We start from the raw sequence: 15,454 nt of genomic DNA on the forward strand, positions 1-15,454 counted from the left end.
TTTGCCTTATAGAGCAAAAGATTCTGTTCCAAGTGTTTTGGACACCACATAGCTTGTGCAAGACGGGGGCCTCTGATGTTTGTTGGCACTGTGATAAAGAAAGAAGAACCTTCATGCATATGTTATGGGACTGTCCAACAGCCAGGCAGCTGTGGAAAGAAGTGGACACAAGAGTGAAAATAGTACTTGGCTTCAGCAGTCAAATCTCAGTTGAAAATTATATCCTAGGTTACATGCCTACTGAGCTGGGTTTAACTCCACCACAAAGTCCTGAGGTCCTCAATGATTACTAAGCGCATGATCTTATATAAATGGAGGAGTAGGTTTGTGCCCATAATAGCACAATGGTATATGGACCTGTCAGGGTCTGTTTCCCACTTTGAACTTTAGCGTCCAGAAAGTGGGGACCTGCCTGTTTCCTTCTAAGCTTAATTCCTAGCTTAGATCTTATCACGCTGCCACCAACCCAAAATATAGTGTTTGGGTACACTCTCTGTCCGCCAAAACCTTCCCTGGGAACCCCAAGACCCAACCCCCCTGGGTCTTAAAACAAAGAGAAATAAACCACCACCCCCCCCGCTTTCTTCCTCCCAGATTTTCCCCTCCCTGGGTTACACTGGGAAATCACTGTGATTCAAGCTCCTTGAATCTTAAAACAGAGAGGAAATTCACCTTCCCCTCCCTTCTCTCCCCCTCTCAGACTCTCTCTGAGAGAGAGACAGTGATCCTAACACAGAGAGAAATTAACCTTTCCCTCCCACTTCTCTCCTTTCCCCCCACCAATCCCTGGTGAGTCTAGACCCCATCCCCTGGGGTCTCACACAAGAATAAAAAAAAATCAATCAGGTTCTTAAAAGAAAAGCTTTTAATTAAAGAAAGGAAAAAGTAAAAATTATCTAAGTAAAATCAAGATAGAAAAATGTTTACAGGGTCTTCAGCTATATAGACTAGAGGGACTCCCTCCCCCTAGCATAAAATACAAGTTACAGCAAATAGAGATAAAATCCTTCCAGCAAAATACACATTTGCAAATAAAGAAAACAAACAAATCTAATCTGCTTTCTATCTATTACTTACTATCTGGAACCTGAGAGTCTGTTTCAGTAAAATTGGAGAAATCTGGTTACATGACTGGCTTCGCTTAATCCCAAGAGAGAACAGAGAACAAGGAAAAACAACATAAAAAAAAGACTTCCCTCCACCCAGATTTGAAAGTATCTTATCTCCTGACTGGTTCTTTGGTCAGGTGTCAGCCAGGTTCACTGAGCTTGTTAACCCTTTACAGGTAAAAGAAACATTAACCCTTAACTTTCTGTTTATAACAGGACCTGTCTGAACAGTGAAAAAGAATAGCTTGTCAGGGTAGAGAGCAATGATATGAATGTGAAGTAATTTGGACCCCATTTTTTGAAATGTTTGGATAAAGAATGGTGAGATAGATCAAAAAATGCCAGACTTTTCTGGTTTTTCCCTTCCTCTTCCTGCCCTTCTCCCCTCAGATCCCCTCTTTCCATTTCTTGCCTATTAGTGTGTGTGTGGGGGGGGGGATTAGTTGTTACTCCACCCTAACATGTTATGCCCATGTAATATTGTCTTATTTTTATATGGTCTGGTCTTGCAGCTTCGACACGCCGTGAAGTTGTGTAATTACATAATTTAATTGGATATTCTATGAAATGTGTGGTATTTGGTAACATCTACAAACTGTGTGTTGTTTGCCTTTCTGTATTTTTATTATTTGCTTCTTTATGAAAAAAAATAATCACAAAAAGTAATCTGTAAACTGCTGAATGAGCACCTTCATCTTGCATTAACTTCAGTGGGACTGGAGGTGTTCAGCACTCTTCAGATTCGGGCCATCATGACTTAGCTCACACAACAAATTAATGAGGTAGCTGGGGATAGAACCTTTGAATCCAGTTCTTAATACCAAGCCTCTTTTTCTAAGTACTAGATAACACTGCTTTCTTACTCTAGGGTCCTTGCATTCTCCTTCCTGAGTGTACCTTGGAGCCCTTCTAGGGAGATAACTGTCCCAAATGTATCTGTTTTATACTAACTGAATAACTTAGGGTGCCTGAACCTTTTCTCTTTCTTGGCTCTAGTAGTCATCACTTTTCCATTTTGAAACACACATAGTGCGGATTGGTGCGCTTTTTTATAAGTGCATCTGGTTTTAGAGTCTGTAGGCCTAGTATTGGAAAGGTCCACAGTTCTTGCCTTCAGAATATAGCACACTTCGCACAATTAGACATTTCCAGATGTCTGATGTCTGTCACTCGCAACAATCCACTGCGGATGAGGGTGTTCGTAATCTACTAGTATTATTCCTAGACTCTTCCATAGGATAATTTAACCAAGAAAGAACAATGCATTATAAGAAAATGTAGATATTGGACAGTTTAATAATAACCAAATGTACTCAGGATACCAACTGTAATAATCTCTATGTAATGAATCCTGTCTTCCCTGATCGAATATATGCCTATTTTTCAGCCATATTGCAGACTCGTAGTTAACAGTGATATTACTACAGAATTTAAATTGTTACTTTACTACCTTAAAAGGGCATTTTGGGCCTCTGGGTGGACTGGGCAAATGAAACTTTCAGAGAACAATCTGTTTGTAATGTATACAGATATATACATAACATTTCAAACCCTAATTGCTATAAACAGTTACCTTTTTGGCAGCACGTTTAGTTTTGCAGATAAGAGTATTCACTGGTAAATTCTGAAGCTGCAGAATCCCAAAAGACACTGATTATAGTCTTGATACTTTCAAATTATTATTATTAGTATTATTATTAGTATTATTATTATTAAGCCTTCCCCGTAGACAGTTTAACATTTGTTGTCATTCAAAAAGAAGAAAACAAATAAACCCAGAGAAGTCATGGCCAAACCACTATATAACAGAAATAGACAACCTGAGGCTTAAAAAAATTACAATATTTTTATTCATAGCAAGATGAAATATGGTTTACAACACAGTTCAATGAATATATTTAGAGCACACCACAAAATACAGTTTCCCTGTATAATTTATTGTTGTGCATTTATTGATGAGTTTATATTCTGTTTCATACTGTTGGGGATACAATAATACTATGTTACTCAACTGTGAGTCACAGGTGGGCTGTTAATATTTGGAAAGTGCTTTGAGAGCCACAGTAGAAAGGTGATAAATAAGGGAAGTGATTATTTTTATTACATGTTAGTGATGAGATTCTGCTTTTTACAAAGCTGTCACCCTGTTTTTATTTCTTATATTCAAAAATAACACCCATTCATGTTCTTCCACAAATAATAGTGACTGACTTTGCTATATTGATCAATACCTGGTGCACTTTCCTGGGCATTAGTCTGTTGAGAAAGCAGTCTCATCTGGTCACTAATTCTCAATGAGACATGATGGGCCAAGGTCATCAATTTGTTTGGGTTTATGAGAATGGGCCAACAAAAGGTAAGATGGAGAATTTCTAGTGCTCATGGCACTGTTTTACCAAGCATTTCTAGAGAATAAAAAGTCAGAGTTCAATTTACTGAGGGAAATATTAGAGATTTGCCTTGTCTTTGGTGGATGCTTAGTCTCATTCTGGATGCTGCTAAAGTATTCGGGCAGTGGTTACTTGTGTTAGTAATGATAGAGGATGGTCTTGTGTTTAAGCCACAGTGCAATAATCTACAGAATCTCTATGCATAGAAATTCCACGCTTGAATTCCATGTAATAGGAATATATGACCGACCACATGACCAGGATGATGATGGTGATGGTGAAATTCTCAGGGAGATTAGACAGGCTATAAAATCAGAAATCCAATAATAATGGGGTATTTCAACAATCCCCGTATTGACTGGGAACATGCCACCTAAGGCGGGATGCAGAGAGAAAATTCCTAGACACCATTAATGACTCCTTCTTGGAGCAGTTAGTCCTGGAAACCATCAGGGGAGAGACAATTCTTGACTTAGTTGTAAGTGACACACAGGATTTGGTCCAAGAGCTAAATATAGCTGAACCACTCCATAATAGAAATCACACTGTAATGAAATGTAATATTCTTGTAGTGGAGGAGAATACCAGAGAAACCCATCACCATAGCATTTAACAGCAAAAAGGGAAATGACACAAAAAATGAGGAAGCTCGTTAAATGGAAATTTAAAAGGAATAGTCACAAGAGTGAAATGCCAGCTGGCTTCATTGAAACTTATTAAAAACACCATAACAGAAACTCAAATTAAATAAAAGAAACAGTAAGAGGACCACAAAAATGCCACCAGGGTTAAACCGAATAAAACAGACAGCAACAAAAATACATCCTTTAAAAATTGGAAGTCAAATCCTGCTGAAGAAAATAGAAAGGAGCATAAACTCTGGCAAGTCAAGTGTAAATGTATAATTAGGCAGGACAAAAAAAAAATTTGAAGAGCAACTAGCAAAAGACACAAAAACTGGCAGGAAAATTGTTTTTAACTACATCAGAACCAAGAAGCTTGCCAAACAATCAGTGGGGCCACTAGTCAACTGAGGAGCTAAAGGAGCATTCAAGGAAGACATGGCTGTGGCGGAGAAGCCAAATTAATTCTTTGTATCAGTCTTAACTGCAGAGGATGTGAGGGCGATTCTCACACCTGACCCACTCTTTTTTCAGTCCCTCTGAAGCATCCAGCACTGACCACTGTCAGAAGACAGGTTACTGGGGTAGATGGACCATTGGTCTGACCCAAAATGGTCATTGGTATGTTCTAGTACAAAAACTGAATTGCTGGCTTTCCCATAGATTCTCTGTGTGGTCTTAAGCACTGTGTCTGTCTGCATCCTAGTTTCCCATCAGTACAATGGAGATAATACTTTTTTTCTGTCATATGTTGTCTGTCTGATCTATTTAGATTATAAACAATTTGGACAAGGACTATCTCTTACTGTGTATGGAGCCTAGTTCAGTGGGGGCCTAATCTGAGCTGAGGCCTCTAAGTGTTGTAATTCATTACATTATACTTTCATTATTCATTCATTATTCTTAATAATTTGATTATTGTTGTATTCTGATGCCCCAAACAAGATTGGAACCCAGCATGCAAGGCACAGTACAGACATGTAGGCAAACATACTCTCTGCTCCAAAGAATTTACAGTCTAAGAAGACGCTCAATATACAGAAGCCAGCTCCTTGTATAAGAAAGATAGTGAAGAGCATCTGTTTTTTTTTTGGATTGCACAAATATATGTTTTAAAAATATTTTCCAGATAAGTAAACCCCCCAGGCTCGACTATAGATCTTTAATCCCTTCCTTCCTTTGCAATTTTAACACTTTACCAAATGCTCAGTACAGAAGCCAAACAAATTACTTTTTGTTGTTGCAAGTTATATGAGAGGGGGAGGGTTGTACAGTGAATAGTTTCCTCATGTATATTTTTAAATTCTTGTGCATCTCTGATTTGACCACAGCTGTAGACTATCAGTGAAGTAATCATTTACAAGCATATTTCAGGGCACCTGATTCATAATTATATCCCTAAAAGTGTTCCACAGTAAAAATAATCATGAGATGCTGAGCAGTTGAGAAAAAAAAATCAGATCTCTCTAAATAAGATGTCTTGCAGTTAACACATCCATATATACAGTTGTTATTTGTAGCTAAAAGTTTCCAAGCACTTTATAAAGGGCAAAATCCAGCCAAGTGCTGAGCACCCACAGCTTCCATCTGTCCTCCCTGACCACCGTTTTCCACATGAACAACTGTGTTGATCCCATCTTGAGCCACATGAACAACTGTATCCCTCACACAGTAACATTCAGTACCACTTTAGGGCAGGAAGTGAAGTGCGATGTATCCAGTTAAAATGGAAAGGCTGCAGCATATTTTATCCGATCAAGGAATCATATGACCACTATTCTTTTCCATCCCTTGAATGGGGCACACACATGTCATTTTAGATGTCTGTGAACAAGTAAAAAAGGGAAAGCAGCCTTTGTGTATGATCCCTAATTGCCAGCTTTATCACCGTCATCTTGGAAGATCTGGCAAGCAAGGCATGCTGTTCACTACTACTACTTATTTGCAAGACACAGAAGCCAGAGAAATCCTAGAAGAATGCCCACTGCAGAAACCCCAGTGACAGAAACAAGAAAACTGCTAGATTTAACATGTCTTTACTTGAAGAACTGATCTTTCGTAACAAGCACTGAGCTGCCAGTGTATCTCATTCTAAGACCTTAGTGCTCCACCTCTCTTACACCATAACTTCTTTCCTAACATTTAAAGTGTGCAACCACAAAATAACATGCTTTTACAAGTGCCTGCACATGCCAGTAATGTTCTGAAATATGCCCTCTTGTGGTAAAATTATGATTTAACAAATGGCAGAATGGAAAAGGACGAGATTGATTTAACACCTTTTGTATTTAAGGTATACTTTGCAAAGTAATGCAGTGACTGAAGGCTAGTGTAGCACCTCATAAGAGGATTCTTTCTCTCCTGGGTTTTTATATGTCCCTTGTCACTATGGTATCTGAATTCTTCCTATTATTTTACCCACGTAAAGCCTTGGACATTAAAACTAGAGCAGATCTCCAAGTATGAAATCTGGATCTGTTAGTTCCAGGATATATCTTCAGCCTGTTATAAAGATTGTTAATAAATCTGGATTCAGGTCAAGTTTGGATTCTGAATCCCAGCAGAGTTTGGGTTTTGGTTAGGACCCATCTCCACTTAGAACATGAAAATCGCTTATACCCAGATCCCGCTCAGAGCTCAGTCACGCCTACTTGTTCAACACAGAGTATATGGCTGCTTACTGTATATGGAGAAGAAACATACTTAACAGGGATGATTGGGAGAAAGAGGTGTGGCCTTAGAATGGAATTGGAGTCAGGCAGCAAGACCAGCATTGGCCTTTTTGGGTGGGCATGTCAAACAACTTCTTAGCATCCTGCCTCTGAATGTCACTGATTCCTGCCCCACATATCACTCGCTAGGATCCTTTTGATACATCCTTTTTAGTTTACATAAAAAGAGTGTGTGTGAGAGTGAGAGAACACATGTGCAGGCACTACTGAACACAAAGTGGGGGTTTCCTTGAGTTTCCCCTAGCATCCTGCTGTGGAAGTACACGTCCACTGCTTATGTCAGCAGCCAGCCATTCTCACTTTGCATTGGCTTACCTCTCTAAACACATCAAAGGAAAAGGACTAGAAACTTACATGGAAAACAAAAGTTCCTCCCATATCAGGGAGGCTCACAGACGCAGGCTTTGCAGGAACCAAAGTTATCGAATCAGCATTCAGCTGTGAGAGTTCCCCCTGATATTCCTATTTGACCTCCTTTGTAAAGTGCTTTAAGAGAGATACTGACAAAAAAGTGCTAGATAAGAGCTAGGTAGTATTATTATCATTAGTATACCATCAAGGGGGGCTCAGTCCTGTTCCCATTGAACTCAGCGGCAATGTTCCCATTGACTGGGGAAAGGATCTGGGCCATATTATGCATACCCCACCCAGCTAATGTAATTAGTCACTGCTTGTAAAATACTTTGAAGATGAACAGCACCATATCACTGTTTAAAAGGCTGTTATAGACTGTGTGCTAGAAAAATAAGGGAACATCAAGCCCTGAAAAAACCCATTAACATTTACTTTTTTACTTGCAGTAGGAATAGAGAATAATTTGTGGGAGTACCAAAAAAAAGCAATGCAGAAGCCAGATAAAATAAGCACTAAACACAATAGCTAGGAGCTATAATGGGGAGAGTAGTTCCAAGAAAAATGAATAACTGGAGGATATTAGTAGGTCAACATTCCATGGAACCCAATAACGTTTAAAAAGCTGCAGATACAATGGATCACATTTGTGACATCGCAGCAGATAATCATCTGACTTTCTTGTGACTTAAATGACTTACTAGTAAATCTCTAATCACTTCAGTTTTTCTGTTTTTTCTTCAGATTTCATTAACTTTTTGAAAACATAAGCATTGGGCAGACAGTAAGGAGTGAAGATATGTTTAGGAATGAGAATATATGATTGGGTTGCCTGTGATAGCAGAGATATAGACTCAAACACAGAGAAGATCATTTCCAGTCCTATGTCCTATGAAGAGCAAAATGAAGTGGTGGTCTGGTATACAGTTATTTGAATTGCTGAAATAAAAATTAAGAAATCTCTCTACACCCATCTCCACAAAACATTCACCCAAAACTCTAATCAAACCTGTTTTGATATTCACATCAATGGATTTTCACCTCTTTACAGTAGCAGAGACTTCAGCCCTAGCTGAATTAATCCAGTCGGGAAATAGAAACAATACCACGTGAGCTGTGTCTCCAAACAAAATTAGTCAACACCGGTTCAAATTTGTTCTTGTAACAATCTGCTGGAAAGTAATCTACAATCTGATTGGCTGGTTAGCTGTAAAAATTATCCGAAGGATAGAGGTTTGAATAAAGAATAAATTCTAGAAAATCATGAGCTGCTGATGGACAATTTGTGATCAAAAAGAAGCTGCATTTCTTGATAAATGATTTACTGTGATGTAATCTCTGAACTTTGATTATCTGAATCTGAAATCAATGCCACAGCTGCCATTATGCAATTTTTTACTGTCTTGGGAGCTCCATTTCTGGACTGTTTCATGGTATGTTATACTCCATTGCACAGCATAACCAAGAATGACTGACACCGGTAGACTCCCAACAACCACCAAAGGAGATTAAAGAGAGAAATACTGTCAACAATTTTTTTCAATGTCTCATAATCTGAGAAAAATCCCACTAATCCTCCAAAAGATTTTGCTGGACCCAGTCATATCCTCTGTTTGCCTTTTAAGAGACCAATAGTATTTATTTTTTGTCCCTTGTATCAGCTGAATATATAGTAAATAAGGAACAGATTTTAATCCCCTTTGAATGACTGTCCTCCTAAACTTGAGCTGCTCTTTCGTGGTTTAAGACATAAATGAAATTGTTCCTCTGTCTACGGATGAAACACAATGTGATTTTCTCCCTCTTGTTTTTTAGCAGATAGGAATTTTTGGATAGCAGCTCATTGTGCATCAGGTTGTTGGGCTGGCGTTTTCTACAGTACTGTCACTCCACTCAGTCAAGCAGAACACTGATTTCTGTACAGGGAGGACTGTAGGAGAAAAAATTCCAATATTCTATTAAACAAAGAAGAGTGGCAGTGGAGTAGTGGCAATGAGCTTGGCCCCCCAGTGAACTTGTGTGTGTCCATGTATATGTGAAGGGAGTGAGATCTATACGCTGGCTTTACTTTGGAAGGACAAAAAACAGGTCTGGAAGAAAAAGACAGCCTGAGAGAACCACTAGAAAGAAAAAAAGAGAGGGATGGAAGAAGAAAATAAGAGTGAAGAAATAAAGAAAGTGGAAAAGAGGAAGAGAGATAGGAAAGGAGTTTTATATTGATAAATATGGTAAGTATTAGCTGCATATTGTGAAAAGGGCAGAATTGTGACTAAGGAAGAGTTAGTTTTGGATAACAATCCAGAAATTGAGGTGCTTGTCAACACCCTTGAATTTGGGAGGCAAATCTCATGAGATCACATATCCTCATGAGATTTGTTCATACTGTCTGCTAGCAATAAGCCTGGAAATATCATAAAATTTACCACAATTCCAGCATGGTTATTACAGCTGTACAATTTTGTACAAAAGAGAAAAAGAAAAAAAAATCCCTCGTAATTGTAACCTGTATGTTTTACACTGCAGCATTTTACTTTGTATGCCTCAAAGAAAGGAAGAGAAACAGTGGGGAGGAGACGTGGATTGGAATACTCTGTGTCTCTGCACACTTGCGGACTGCAGGGCAGGGCAACTGAGACAAAAGGGCCCAGAAACATCCAGAACTAGGGTGTGGGTGTTCCTAGACATGCTCAGTAACTGCTTCTGTAGCTGTCTGTGACATTTTCATCATGAGCATCACTGGGATATCACGCCCAGTGACACTTTGAGAACTGAGCCAATCAGAGCACTAGGGGCTCAGGGGGGTAGGTTATATATATAGGAGTTTAAGACAACCCTTTGGACTCAATGGTTGATACATGTAAGACCAAGAGATGTGTCTTCTCTGAGGTCTAGGTCCCAATCCCAGTATCACTTTGGATATAGGTGGGTGCTATTCCAACTTTTACTTACTAGGGAAATGCTCCCTTAGGAATAGCGTTTGGTCCACTGTGGTGTTTTATGGACCTGGAGGAAGCACTGGGATGGGAGCATGTATTATCCCAGAGACTACATCGACTTTGGAGTTCAATTTTGTTATCATCTAGCTGCTTCAAACTGGGATTCTGTCTCCATTAAAAAGAGAACGGGGGGGAGCTAAGTGAGGTAAAGGTTTGCAAATTCCTACCTGATTTTATGGGGAGAAGATATTGCCCTCTAGAGTGCAAGCCTTATAGAGATCTAAGGAATAACTATTCCATATGCTGATCCCAATCCCTGTACCACTTTGGATACAGTCTTCTATTTCACCAGCAACTGAGGACTAGTCAACTATTAACAGAACGCTGGAATGCTGCTAGCTGTAGAATTCCCCAGACTGTTTGCTTGCAGACAGGCTTCTGCAGTGTTTGAAAGGACAGAGATGCTGCTTTTCTTCTCATGCTCTCGAGAGTACAGATGACACACTCCACATATTATGAGCACACTATAAAGTCTCAGAAATCATCTCTGAGAAAAGATCAGAAGGGAATGTGTTCTGATGTGTGTGCTAAAGTATAGAAATATAAACATTACGCTGAAGCCTTATATTGGAAAATATGTAGCAGAAACAAATGGGGGAGTCTGTATGAGGAACACCAGTAGATTTACTGCCTCACAGATTTATTTAAAAGATATTCATAGTATTCTAAATTCTATTTGCCATGTTTTGTACTATTTATAATGTTTCCTGTGTACATTAAATATTTGTTTATACTAAGAAAGGGTATTTACACTTTCTTTGAAGTTGACTGGGAACTATTAAGATCTACATATTAGGATTTTAGGTACAATAGCACTGACAGAGTAATATACTCTGAAAAGTCAGATCTCTGGCCTGTGCTTCAGCAAAGAGCTAAGTGGAAGTGCAGGAAGAGGAGCAATATAATACTGATGCATCATGCAGCCTCAGCTTCCCCATAACCATTATGAATCATTTGCAATCTGAGTTTATCTTTTCTCATTTTGTTGACAATTTTTCATTTTCCAGAATTGCAAATTTTTTTACTTTTATACTCCAATGGGATTTTAATTACTGCTGAAAGTGCTGACTTTTCACTCAAAATTGAACATTTCAGGAGTGACTAGTCCCATTTTTGAGCAGAGGTGAATTTGCAATGAAAAGCCCCCTTGTTTTTTATTGTATTTTATATTGTTTTAATAAGAAATTGTGAGGAAAACCAAGACTTTGTGGACAATAAATGTGGACCCTAAATGAAGATTGGAAGAATTTCCTTAAATTCAACTGCAAATATTTTTGGTCCTGACTTAGAAAACCATTCTGATTCAGGACACCACTTAAGCATGTACTTAATTTTAAGCATGTACTTAAATTCTAGGGAGGTTAATGGGACACAGGATTGTGCTTAAGTGCTCTTATGTATAGGGATGGATTTAAGCCTATGCTGGTGGCAAAGGTAAAGCAAACTTGATAAAAAGCTTTATAGTAAGTTCAAAAAAACAAACTAAACCAGCCCCAACCCAGGGATCTTTCTTCCCAGATGTACCTGGTGATAAGCCAATAGACATCGTCCTGTCCAAGGGATAGTCTACTAGCCCCTCCAACACCCCCCACAGTGTCCCCTGTTCTGATAGAAGGAAGAGGTTAATATCCTCTCTCCTTTCCCAGGATTCATTCTGGCTGCCTGAGAAAGAGGGGGATCTTTGCCATGCACACTCTGCAAAGCTCCCGTGTGCAGCCCTGGACAGAATTACAGCCAGGGGTCTTCTTAAACCATGCACTGCTAGCTGCGCAACATTCCTTTGGCCTCAGTATTTGTTTTCCCTTGCGTGCTGAACATACATTTGCAGGAAACACTGTTGAAATAGCATGGTCCCAGAGGCTTCCCTTTTTAGACTTAAAGGACCAGTAATGTGCTGAATGCCATTCACTCCCCCTTTCAGCGGGAGTTGATGACATTCAACAACTAGAAAGACTGAGCTGTTGGTTTATAGTTTTACTTTTGCTCATCAGGGTTAAGCAGCTCCTGTCATTCAAGAATAACATACCAGCATTTGGGCCAAATTGGTAGAATCAGCTCCATCTTTGTGATGGAGGCTGCTTCTAAATAGTGCTCTCCAACAGGTGTAAGTTCTTAGCACAAAATAAATTCATTTCCACCTGCCTAAGGCTTTACAAGCTGTACAGTAGCTGCATCCACACTGCTTTCACTTATTAAATTTACATTCATAGTGGCTAAATTGTTTTGAAAGTGCATCACAGTGTGAAGCCCCTTTCCAGCTCTGCTTGATGTTCAGAAATGCCAAACATAAACTAGAAAAATTGTATGTATTTGTGACAATTGGTAGAGCAAAAAACAAGAAAAACTGTTTCTCTAAATGGACAACTTCAGTCCTGCTTAAAAAAAATCTGAGTATTTAGATACATATATAAATATGTTTATTAATATTAAGAGTATTCACAGTCAAATTGCTTAGCTCTGGGGCTGCATTTCCAAGTTTGAATAGTAAAGTGTCATCCACTAAAATATGTTAAATTCCTGTGGCATAATTTTTGCTGGACTGAAAGATTTGAAGTGAGCCAGCACTATGAAACTTGAATGCCTGAATTTAGGCCCCTAAATAAGTGACCTAGTGGGCAAAATACTCAAATGGTATAAATTGTCATTACCTATGGGCTTCAACAGGCCTCTGACTGCAGATGGGTGGGAAATGTTTTTCTCCCAAAGAAAAAGTGTTCAGTTTCAGTGAAAAACTGCAAACCAAAGTATTTCACTCACAATCCAAAAATATTTCAATTCTGACACATCACTGCAATTCTTCCTGGGAACTGTAGTTCAAGTGCCTCATGATCCCATTGTCTTCTGCAGGCTGGGCTCAGTGGTTGGATTGCATCTCCCAAGATGTACCACAGTCTCCTCTGTTGGTGAGGAAAAGACAACCATCATGGCACTTTCATGGCTGGGATGCAACCTGGGTTAGCTCCATCCATTACTAAAATGGAGGTCTGATGCACCCAGACAGCAACTCCCGTGCGGCACTGTGACAGTATTTCAGAATCAAAACTTTTCAGTTTTTGGCTAGAAAATGAAAATGTTTTTGTTTTTTTGGAATTCAGTTTTTTCATATAGCTTTGGCCCATCTGTGATCAATTTAAAAAGAAAGGACAAATATCATGGTACATTGCAATTGGAAAACCTCACAAATTTCAGTTCATTTTGCTAAGAATGAAGGTTATCCTGGGACTGGAAGGAAGGATTTTACAATTCTGAAGAGCATCTTGGGTTATAAGATAGAAAGTTGTTAATTGTGGGCCCTGAACTACAAGAGCAGAGTAGCAAGCCACTTGATTGTCGTCAGAGTTGAGAACCTGAATGGGACATAGTCTCTTGCTGCAAACACAGCACTGATGAAGAGTTTTAGTACACCACCGAGCTCCCAAAAGGGCAGACAATACAAATCGTAGAAAATGGAATTGGCAGAATTGGAAGGAGTAAAGGCCATACTGGGATTTCCACTAGCTGAACTAGATAAATTCATGGAGGTTAAGTCCATTAATGGCTATTAGCCAGGATGGGTAAGGAATGGTGTCCCTAGCCTCTGTTTGTCAGAGGGTGGAGATGGATGGCAGGAGAGAGATCACTTAATCATTACCTATCAGATTCACTCCCTCTCGGACACCTGGCATTGGTCACTGTCAGTAGACAGGATACTGGGCTTGATGGACCTTCGGTCTGACCTAATGTGACCATTCTTATGTTCTTATGGTGATACTTTAACTGAATTTTCCTGAACCACACAAATGATTCAGAGTGTAGGGAAAGAGAACCTCTTATTAGGAATAATTGGTCTAGTAGCCATATTTATCCTCGGACTCTTAACCAGTTTGGGATACTATATAGTAGGCACTCAGAACCATGGTGATAGTCACCAATATAAAACCATAGATAGAGAGAAATGTGCATGGCTAGCACTATTATGCCATCAATATGCTAAATATGATTCTATTATTAGTAATCTTATTTTACAGATTTTTTTAATGTGCCTCCTTAATATTAGTCTACTTCCTCATTAAATATTGATCAAATGCCAAAATGACCTTAGTAGTGCAACATTACATTAAGTGACATACTGCACCATTTACTTAATATCTAGGTATATGGCCAATTGCTTAAAATGTAGTTCAAGTAATGGGAACCAATATCCTCTCTTCACATTCAACTGGCAGGTGATTTGAGTCCTGTTTCAGAATTTCCAGAGATAATTACAGCAAATATAGTAACAGTGGTGCATGTCGGTTTAGTTTAATTCAGACATTTTAAGTCCTTAAATTTTGGAATGCATTTTCCCCTGCACTCATCCTCTAAACTGTTATCCCATTTAAATTGTTAAAAGCTTGGCTACTCTTACAGCATAAATCAACATGCCAAAAGACCACTCAAACCAAATAAACTCATTGTTGAAATTCTATGTAACTTTTAGAGCAATGCAACCCCTTTGTTCATGGATTTTTATGGAAACATACAAACATTAGAAGTTTGTACTTACCACAGTTCTGAGGAGAAGAGAAGAGAACAGACACTGCATACCATCTTAAATGCAATTTCAGTTTATAGACTCATAAAGAGTAACTTGACCCTGTGATTCAGTAACTCTCATTTAAATGAATCCTTGTGATCACGTTCTTAATTCACTGGAATTCCTGTCTTCCCTTAACAAATCCTGTCATGCCCTCTTTCTCCCAAACAGTCTGTCTTATTACCCAGTTATCTACAGGATGCATAGGCATAATTTGCCCTGATGCATTACTGTGTTCTTATGGTGGTGCCCATAACTGTGGTATCTGAGTTCCTAACAAAGAGATGCTGGATTTCAACAGCCTTGGAAAATAATGAATTGTCAACGTATTTTCCCATTGTTGTTCTATTTTGATGTGCACTATAAGTATAGCAGGTATCACTGGTGTACAAGGCCTATGGGGATGTGATTTGCAAAAAAGAACTAGATGTTGCAAATTTTAAAAATAAAACTGGATTTTATTGAGACTACTTTCAAAGCAGTATCAATCAAGTCCTTTATCTGCAGAGAACCTCAATCATGTGGGATTTGAAGTTATGAAGTAAGTTACCAAACATGAATGGTACTCAGTCAGTTTGTAATAATTAGCAAGTATAAGTGGACTGGAAACTAGTTTTTAAAAAGTCATAGTATAAAGCCAACAGAAATGGTGGCAGTTGGACAACGAGTCGAGCAAACAACTTAACAGTTTACAGGAC

The sequence above is a fragment of the Gopherus evgoodei genome, chromosome 2 (assembly GCF_007399415.2).
Source record: "Gopherus evgoodei ecotype Sinaloan lineage chromosome 2, rGopEvg1_v1.p, whole genome shotgun sequence".
NCBI lineage: Eukaryota > Metazoa > Chordata > Testudines > Testudinidae > Gopherus > Gopherus evgoodei.